Here is a 9,543-nt window from a genome sequence, read left to right on the forward strand (position 1 = left end):
GCCAGGGGGGCACCAGCAGGCGCTCACAGAGCCCCCTCCTGCGTGCTCCTCCTGGCCGTCAGGTGGCCGTCCTCATTTACAGATGCAAACCGTTCTGGCAAATAACCCTGAGCGCAGGGTGGCACTTCAGGTGCCCAAATGTTCCTGCAGACAGAGCTACAGCAGCTTACAAGGCCTCCTTCCAGCACGGCCTCTTCGCCCCTCAGCGCTGCAAGAAGCTCGAGAGCAAGCCCATAACCCTACCTGGAGGTGCTGCAGTGATTTCCTGTGGCACGAACTGGACTTTCAAAATGAAATAAAGCCTCCCAGAACCCCACACCACGCTCCCCAGCACACACCCTGAGGCGCATCAGTGCACCTCAAGCCCCCTGAAGAAGTGCAGCGGGTGCAGGTGGGCATTTCTGAGGCAGCCCCCTTGTTCCCCCAGCATCGGGCAGCTCGGGCTCAGGACCCCCCCCCAGCACCACCTCCAAGACCAGCTTCAGCAGGAGGAAGGGGGCAGGGGAACCATCTCTGCCCAGCGGGCAGCATTTTGTCCTCCCCAAGTCCGGCAAAGAAATGGACTGCTGTGCTGTAGGTGCACTCCTGACGCTCTGGTATTTGGGATGTGCATGCACATTCATAAGTTACAGTTTTCATCCTCCCCCCCCCCCCACCCACCCCCCCAGCACTCAGTTGTGTCCAACGCACATTAAGACTTTGAAATTTATTTTAAAAGTTTTCCAGAAAATGACATTCTTGTGTTCTAGCCAGGCCTACTCAGATCTAGCAAATACAGTATTTTGATAACATGGTTAGGGCTTCGCGTGGTTGGATGAGTAATAAGTTGGCCAAGAAATGAAACTGATTCTAAAACTACCCTTTCAGGAGAAAAGCCTTTTGAAGAAACTCTTCGTGCTCTAAAACTTGAAAGAATGACTTGAATTCCTTACCACTTTTATAGCTTTATACAAGCAGAGAGAAAATTAGTCTTTTACTAGTCTTTGGGGGAGGCAGAGGTGCTCTCCTCGATGGAAGCACATGCAGAAGAACGCATTCGCTGACCTTCTCAAAGAGGGGAGCAGAGGCTTTGCAGCCTGTCAGATGGGGGTGTCCGAGTGCTATCTCTGGAGAAAACAAACAAACAAACAAACAAAAAAAACAACCAAAAAAAACCTGAAGATAATCGGGGGAAAAAAAGTTGAGAGAAGCAGTTTGTATTTTGCTCAGCAGAGCCTCCACAGTTTCAGCCTACGAACTGACCCCAGTACCAGCTATTTCCAATAAGAGACCACACTGCTCACGTCCCGGAGCTGCACAGCAAGACAGCAAACCAAGAGGGTGCGGCAGGAGGTAAGGCAGCCACAAGGAAGATCCAAGCTAAAAGTCTTCAGAACCAGAAAAAAACATTTAAGCAGTAGAAGAGGGTTACTGAGTAACATTTTTTTATTCTTTACTGTGCGAGGAGAGGCATTCTGCAAGAGGTTATCTACCTCAAACTCGGAGGGGGAAATACTTTCCATTTCTCTGCCCTCTTAAGCATACACTACGATCAAAGGCACAGATGGATGAGGGGCCCTGAGACAGGTGCTCGCCCCGAAGGAGGGCTGACATCCAGAACTGACATCCAGAATCCCCCTACAGAGCAGGATCAGCAGGAACAGCCCCGCACAGCGCCCTAAGAACCTGCACCAGGCACTGGCTTCACACCCCCTTCCTGCCTCAGCTATCCGAGGATGCTGTGACTGGTTAGAAGTTAAATCCCACCGCCTTGCAGCCCACAGAAGCCAGGGATGCTCAGCTCCGATGCCTCCGTCTGACCGTGGTGCTGAGCACGGAGGGGAGCAGGACTGAGGCCGGGTGAGGAGAGCTGGGCTGAGCTCTGCAGACCCAGTGCCCCCCACACTGCCTGGCCACGGGGTCTGCGAGCCTGGAAGGCCCAAAGTGCTCCGGGCTCCACAGCACGCGGCGCTGAGCACAGAGCAGATGAATTTTTCTGGAAGATGTACAGTATACATGCTCGCATTTGCCAAAGGATGAGGTCATTTTGGAAGGAATTTTATTTATTCAGGAAATATTTCTGGGAATATTTACATGTCAAGATTACATGTTTAAGTTCTTTGACAAAGCAAACTCTGGGTCACATGCTTATTTTCTAAAGAGATTTGCAAGTATTTCTGCAGGTTTTCCAGCACAAAAAAGGCTCTTACTGTATCACGGTTCTGGTGGCAGACACCATCTCCTCATTTCAGAGGCAGGATCTCAGCCCTGCATTAAAGGCTCCAGCCCTCAGCTGACCCGGAGGCAGCAATTTCCAGTGCAAAGAAGAGGAAGTTGCTTCAGGCACTCAGGCTCAGAAAGATGTATGCAGCCAGATGCTCTGCATCAGCACAGAGGTGCAGGTTCAGCAGCGCTCCTCCACAGGGGAGGGTGCCCAGACCCACCGGGGTCAGCACCTCCGGTCAGAGCCCTGGGAAGATTTTGGTTTGGAAACACAGTGAGACTGGAAGACGGCCACAGGAGACACCACAAGCTCACCTTTGCTCAAGGCTCATGGACAAGTTTTAGAAGAAAAGTTTGTCTAGAGTTACGAAGCATTGGAACACCACCCTGGCTTAGGGGAACCCAGAGCTATTGCTCAGCAGGCGGCACACAAGGGAAGCATCACCTCGCATCCACCCTGCCCTTCCCGGGCACCCACTGCTGGCAGCGTCCCACAGGGGCTTCCCCTTATTTGTACTAAATAATAAGCAAAAAGTTATTTTAAGCCAGAAAATGAAGATAGTGTGAACTGATGATAGCATGAGCTGGCTGTCATTTCCCAACATGCTGTGATATCTACTGTACTCTTTCACAATTATTAACAAATTTGAGAGGCTGATGTCTAATTCCCAGAAGTGCAGAGGAACTGTGGCACAGCGCAGTCTTTTAACAGATTCAGTAGGGTTATTCCTGGAGTTTGTGTAATGCTTCTGAAGTTATATCCAGATCTAAGTCTCCACACTCCGCCCAAAGGGAAAAAAAAAATAGGCTAATTAAATACCAGAACAGAATATGATTGCACAGTATGAGCGAGAGCATTCAGAGAGCTTAGGGCAACACCATCTTCTCTGGTTAATCATAAATCACACTCATTGGCAGGAGAAAAACGCACAAGCTTCAGGCTTGGAAGCTTTGGACTCAACCTCCATTCATGGCTCAGCTTCACCAAGTGCAACTCTACCTTGAATATATTTGAATCTGCTCAATGTATTCACAGAAATCTTTAAATAAACATAAAAAAATAATAATAAAAAAACCAACCCACCAGAAGACTGCCATGTTTTATAAAGCCATGAGTTTTTGTTTTGCCAGAGTATTCTTAGTGAAGTATTAAATCATTTCCACTTGAGGAGCTGCAATTCAGGGATCTTCCACTCAAGCTACGCGCTTGGAGACTGCGAAGAGCATCCTGCATTTCCTCTCCATGAGGCCCCGAGAAGTGAATTTCTCTCTGAACCCTTTTATTGCTCTGCCTCAACCCTGGGCCTCCCACGGGATGGAAGGATACCTGCAAGCAGCCCTGCCAAAGGCACAAGGACGGCCAGCCCACGAGAACACAAACAGCATCTCCACTGTTTTATTTGACCTAAGCAATGGCGAGAGCAGAAACCTCGGTGCTTTCCGGCCATTTCGGAGCAGGTACCTCACACACAAGTACTTCTCTTAGTGCCTCCTACCTGTTAGCTGGGGTGCCGCTCCAGGCCTGGGCGCTTCCACCTGAAGAGGTGCAGCTGTCCGCTCGGAAATGCAGTGGCACTGCTGAGAGCTGTATTTCCTTCATGTCCTGCAAGCCTGAGAGAGAGAGAGAGAGATTTGGAAAATATTCTGGAAAGGCATTTACTCCTAGGATACAGATTTTGTGCATTTTACAGTGAAAACACAAGTTTGTTCTCAACACTCTTGAAATCGTGTTCAGCTGAAGCAGCCTGAGGCAGGTTTACCAAAAGAAAAGACATTTGGACAGGACTCCCTGGGGGCTGCCTCACCGGGCGCTGCCCCTGCCGCTCCGGCACTCAGCCAGAGAGCACCACGCAGCAGGGGAGGGGGAGCAGGGAGATCCTGCACACACACCCCCCGTGCCCCCCAGCTTTCTCCTTATTTAATCAAGTACTGGTTGGGCTCACAGAGCTCCGAGGCTTTGCAGATGGTTTTCCCAAACCAAGCCTTGTAACCTCTTTGCTAACCCAGTATGCAGCACCTGGTTATGTCCTGCAGAAGCAGGGATGCCTTTCATAAAATTGTCTTACAAGAAAGATTACTTGGGTGGCTGGTTCTACTACCCAAGCTAGTAAGTACATGGACATTTTACCTCATTTTCCCAGCCAGCTCTTTCCTCCCGTTCTTCAAGTCCCTGCCTGCAAGTCCTCCTGCACTTGAACTCTTCCCAGCACCCTTTCCCCCAGTCTCCTCCCTCGCCCCCTGCAGCAGCGCACTACCACCCACTGAGCCGCCCTGCGCCCACAATCATTTTCCAGCCGAGCTTAACGCCTTATTTTTATCAGCTGACCTTCCAGGCCTCAATTGCCCTCACCTTGATCACCTTCACCTCTACCTTCACAGCTGTATTTCCCTTCAGGAGGGCTGGCGTTGCTCACAGGAGGACCCAGTGTCTGCCACGGAGGTGGAGCTCCTGCACGTACTGTCATAGGGAAAAGCACTTTCTTACAAGCAAAGCACGTACTTATAATCAGAATTTACTGTTAATGTTCATTAAAACAACAAAAATGAAATAAAGGAAGTCTACGTGAGGAAACAGTTTTGATTTCTCTTGAAACAGCCCAGCTGACATGGCTGCGGGGTGTCTGCACGTGTTGTGGTTCTTCGCGCCTCCCTCACAACTTATTGACCAAGAAATAAAATGAGACTGCAGAAATAGAATAAGCCCAGAATGTTTAAAACCAGCTTGAGATTCTAACTATTGCCTGCGTGCTCATCAGCATTATTTATGGGATACATATGAAGATAAATACAACAATATATTCTTGGAAGAATATAATTCTGATGCGATTGGGGATGCTAAAGTATAGGAGCCCTGGGATTAGCAGCCTGAACTAATATCACAATTGTCATCACATTAAGAGGATCTCAGGAGACTGGAATATTGATATAACTATGGTGTGAAATCAAAATATTGTCATTTATAAAGGGAAAAAAAAATGTTCCTGGCACGCAGACAGCTAGTTATGCATGAGTGTAGCACATACAAACCACGATGTTAGAAAAGCCCCAAGAGATGTGATAATTCTGCAAATATAACTATTCAGTATATTCAAATGAAGACAAATCCATCTTTATCACACTCCTCAATCAGTTATTTAAATAATCGTAGGGGCCTTTTATCCCATCTATTTTTCCTTTGATGTTCCTTATTTCCTGTCACACGTTTGTGGTAATTGAGCCACACGAAGACCTTAATGCCAGCTAAAATACATCATCTACTTGACTGTGAGGGACAGTAAATGGTGGCCATTTGCTACCACAAACAACTTCATTATAATTGTCCTTCGGCACAGAGTTGTATTGTGAATGCTTTAGTTTCTCTTGAAAAAGGAACATTAAGTTTTGCCCACACAATCAAATCCTAAGACAGTCTACAAAACAGCATTAGCCAAACTACTTCACCCAAAAGCTCATTTTCACACCATTTCACCACTTCATAATTTCTAGAGGAAAGAACCAACTACGGAAACAAGCTGCTTGTTTTCCTCAGTTTATTCGAAAGCAGACATCTGTCTGTGCCCTTATCAAGCTCTTATCAAACGGGGGCCAAAGCTACTCTAGTGCAGCTCCTGCCTGCTACTTGGATGGCTCATGCCCCTTGAATCAGGAGGGTAGCGGCCGGATTGTCACGCCTTATGTGCACGTTTTAAATACAACTAGCAGAGCGTCTGCATCCCAACCGAGATGCTCAGCACAGGGGGCAGTGACCTCTGGCCCCTGCACATTTAGTGGCCAAAGTCACGTATGTGCACAGGTAGCGCACAGAGGTGCACGTTCAGATGTGATGCTCTCTTTTGTTTATTTTGGAAGATGTGAATATAATGAATAGAGCTGACAAATCAGTGAAGAAAGAAAAGTAAGGGCTCATTTCTTCATGACTTGAAGGTAAAAGGAGTGAATACGTATTTTATCTGCTGATACTTAATGTAAACTAAAAGCCTAATTATTACAGTCGTCAACATCCTGGGTGAAATCAGGATTATATCAACTATTTTATTTGTATCGCCTCATCTTGGAAAGGAAAACTGATTTTGGAGCTCTTTGATTTTTCCATAAAGAAAGGCCCAATGGAGCCGGGAAATGCCGAGCTCTATGGATTGCAGAAAGTACTCCAGCTATTCCAGCGCTCGCTCTCAGAAACACATCGTTGTAAGTGGAAATGCAAATACCGTATGCTCTTATTGAGGTTGCAATTAATGTATTTGGGAAGGGAACCAAAGTAAATTATTTTTTATAACAGTGAGCCTTTATATAAAGTTGGACTATTTAAAAGCATGCATGCCATATAAAGGCAGAGAGGGAAGTGTCAAGCCATATTTATGAACAGTCAAGCTTGAGTAGATTTTCATAAAAACCCTCAGTAATGGTTTCTAATTCTGAGGCTCAGCTTAAGGGCCTGGAGCTCGTGTCTTCTGAACGGCCAGCGAAGCATCTTTGAAACTCGTTGCACCCCTGCTGTGTTCTGCAGCCTGAGCTGGCACCACGTGCTGATGGTGCAGAGGGCTGCGGGAAGGCTCAGGGGCTGCGGGAAGGCTCAGGGGCTGCGGGAGGGCTCACGGGCTGCGGGAAGCTCAGCGCCTGGGCAGGCGGCACTGTGCGGGTGCCTGCAGGGCACACGAGCTGTGAGCAGGGCTGGTGGGCAGCAGCCTGGGCAGGGTGTACCTGCTCCAGGGTGGCTCACATTGCCTGCGCCTGGGCCAGGAGGCACTGGGCAGGTCGGTGAAGGTTTTAGTGAAAGCGGTGTTTTACCTGGCTTTAGCTAAACCTGCTGTACAGCATCTGTGACTGCTACGGTTAGGAAGCCGCAGCTCAGGTCCAGGAGCCCGTGTCTGCACCCACAGAGGCTACCAGGTAAAAGCATCAAAGCTTCTCGTGGTACAGGGAGCTCTTCTCCTCCCGAGGCCGCTGCAGACTTTGCTGCTGCCTCCAGGCTTCTGTTCCATAAGCAGGGTGCAGCCTGTGGTGGTGGTGCCGAGGCACTCACCTGCACCCCATTTCCCAGGATTTCCCATTGGCATGGCCGTTCCCACTCGGTGCCAAGGCTGGGAGCCCTGCTGCCCCCGTTCCCAGCACACAGCTGTGGTCCTGCAGCACGGGGACCTGCTGGCCTTGTCCCCTGGGACAGGTCGCCCAGCTCGGCAGAGAGCATCTGCTCCCCTCCTGGAGCGCACCCTCTGGTTTGGCTTCATTTTAAAGGAATGCAGCGCGTGCGCCGGGATGGGACAGCTCCACGATGGGCACCAGAGCACAAGAAATGAGCGAGGGGGGAGATTCACGGCCAGAGGCACCCGTTGTCCTCAGCACCGCTGCCTGTGCCCTTCCCCCTGCGCAGCTGCCCCTTGCGTTCCCACGTCCTCGCTGCCGGCGTCCGAGCCCCCGGCGGCACACGGTGACCAGCGGCCGTGGGGTGGGAGAGGCCACCCAGAAATGCAAATCAAAGCAGCAGATGATGCGTGGTGGTACTCTTCATGTTGAAATATGTTATTAATATTAATAGAGTTACATTTTGATGAAATGTGTTTTGTGTAAGAAGGATTAACTGTACTCAGATTCTATTGGCTCATTGCAACACAGCGAGGTTTTAAATTATTGACTTTGCAGGCAAAGGACAATTCCCATGCCTCTGCCCCTGCAGGAAGGGACGGCACGGGCTGGGGCGGCCCGAGCTGGTGGACGTTTCTCACCGTGCGTCGCGTATGTGGGGACAGGCAGCTGTGGCTCTCCAAAACACCGGCATCTACTTGCCAGAAGATGAGAAATTGGTATTAAAAATTTCATGCATCAGAAGGAGATGATTAATTTTCTTCCAACTAATTAATGAAATGAAACACTTTTCCACCCACCGAGCTGGAGTCCAGCAAGATCAGCAAAAAGGCTCTTATTGACTCCAGCGGACTTTGCACCAGTGTCATTTTGTGGTTCGCTTCGGCAGAACGATACATTTATATTGGGAAAGGGAGGCTGTAGGATTTCCTAGGAACAAGATCATTTTTCAGAAAGAAGGATGTTTACCTACATTTTCTCTGCTGCTAAGGCAACTGAAAGAGAGCATTGTTGTTTTGTTTTTAATTAAAGTTTTTAGCATTCACCTCAGCCACCGTATTGACTTTTTAATATATGAATAAATATTAGAACGCACGTATGTTTTATACTGCCTGCTCTGCATTTATTCACTACACCTTACAGGGCTCTCTCCAGCGATCTGAGTTATACGCTTCCAGCAGCATCCTGCCACATAATAAAACATCAGAAAGTAGGGCAGAACCCCCAGCACATGAACCCGCTGCCTCCCGACATGAGTGTGCGCGGTTCAGAGCACACCTCATCATTAATACTTGATGCTTATTGGTAACGAGGGGCCTGCAGCATTTCTGAAGCATCCTGTGGACGTTAATCCCCTGAGTACCCCCTAGCGCAGCCGAGTATCGCTTTCTTTCTTTCTTTCTTTCAGAACAGGGAGGCCCGTGCCCAGGCACGGTACAGCTCGGGTACCGCAGAGTTGGCTCCGCGTCAGAACTGCCGGGAGCGGCGCTCGGGACCCCCACATTCTGTGGGCCGGGGGGCCTTGGAGAAAAGGAATTTTGGGGTCAGAAATGCCAGTTGTTCGAACCCCAAACGGTCTGGAGATGCTTTCTGGCTCTGAGCAGCGCTGGCAGCGTTCCAGCATCGCCCCCCTCCTGCCCGCCGACCCCAGCTCCCCCAGGAGGGGCCCAAACCTGCCGCAGCCCCTGGGGTGCTGAGCGGCACCAGGGCACCCGCAGCCCCTCCGCCTTCAGCCCGAGCTGGCTGAATATTGGCAGCAATGACCCCAATGCCTACCAATAACGAGACGTGCATGAATAAAGGGAGCGAGTTTTTCAGTTTCCCAAGAAATGGGTTTTCCCTGCCCGGGGCAGACCTGGTGCTGGCAGGGCTGGGGCCATGCCGCAGAGGACGGGCTGCACCGGGCTGGTGCTAACAAGGGGATGAGCTGCCACACAGAGAGCCGGACGGTGCTCGTGATTAAAGGTTAATCAAACACAGCAAGGCTTGCAATGCACGGCACACAACAGCATTCGCGCGGCTCTTTTCCCTTTAAATACTTTGCATACTAAATTTAAACTAACTTCCCTCCCTGCACACACACAAATAAATAAATAAACTTCGTGAATCAAGTCAACCATAACTCCAATTAGTCCCAGCTGTTATTTCACCATCCTTTACGGCCCTGTCTGCAGCACTCAGAAATAGGTTACACATGGCCTCATGCAAGGAGACATGAAATAATTGCTTCAATGTGAATGAAGAGTAACTAATTTTGTT

The 9,543-nt window shown here is 49.4% G+C and overlaps 1 long non-coding RNA gene across 1 annotated transcript; it reads right to left on the reverse strand.

Moving 5' to 3' along the window:
* Positions 1–3,584: 3,584 nt before the first annotated feature.
* On the reverse strand, positions 3,585–4,485 carry LOC118173931. Its single transcript, XR_004754456.1, has 2 exons — positions 4,331–4,485; positions 3,585–3,813 (listed from the first exon to the last, which is right to left on the reverse strand). It is a non-coding gene; the product is annotated as an uncharacterized LOC118173931 (long non-coding RNA).
* Between the last annotated feature and the right edge of the window lie 5,058 nt (positions 4,486–9,543).

This window comes from Oxyura jamaicensis, chromosome 13 (genome assembly GCF_011077185.1).
Source record: "Oxyura jamaicensis isolate SHBP4307 breed ruddy duck chromosome 13, BPBGC_Ojam_1.0, whole genome shotgun sequence".
In the NCBI taxonomy this organism is placed as follows: domain Eukaryota; kingdom Metazoa; phylum Chordata; class Aves; order Anseriformes; family Anatidae; genus Oxyura; species Oxyura jamaicensis.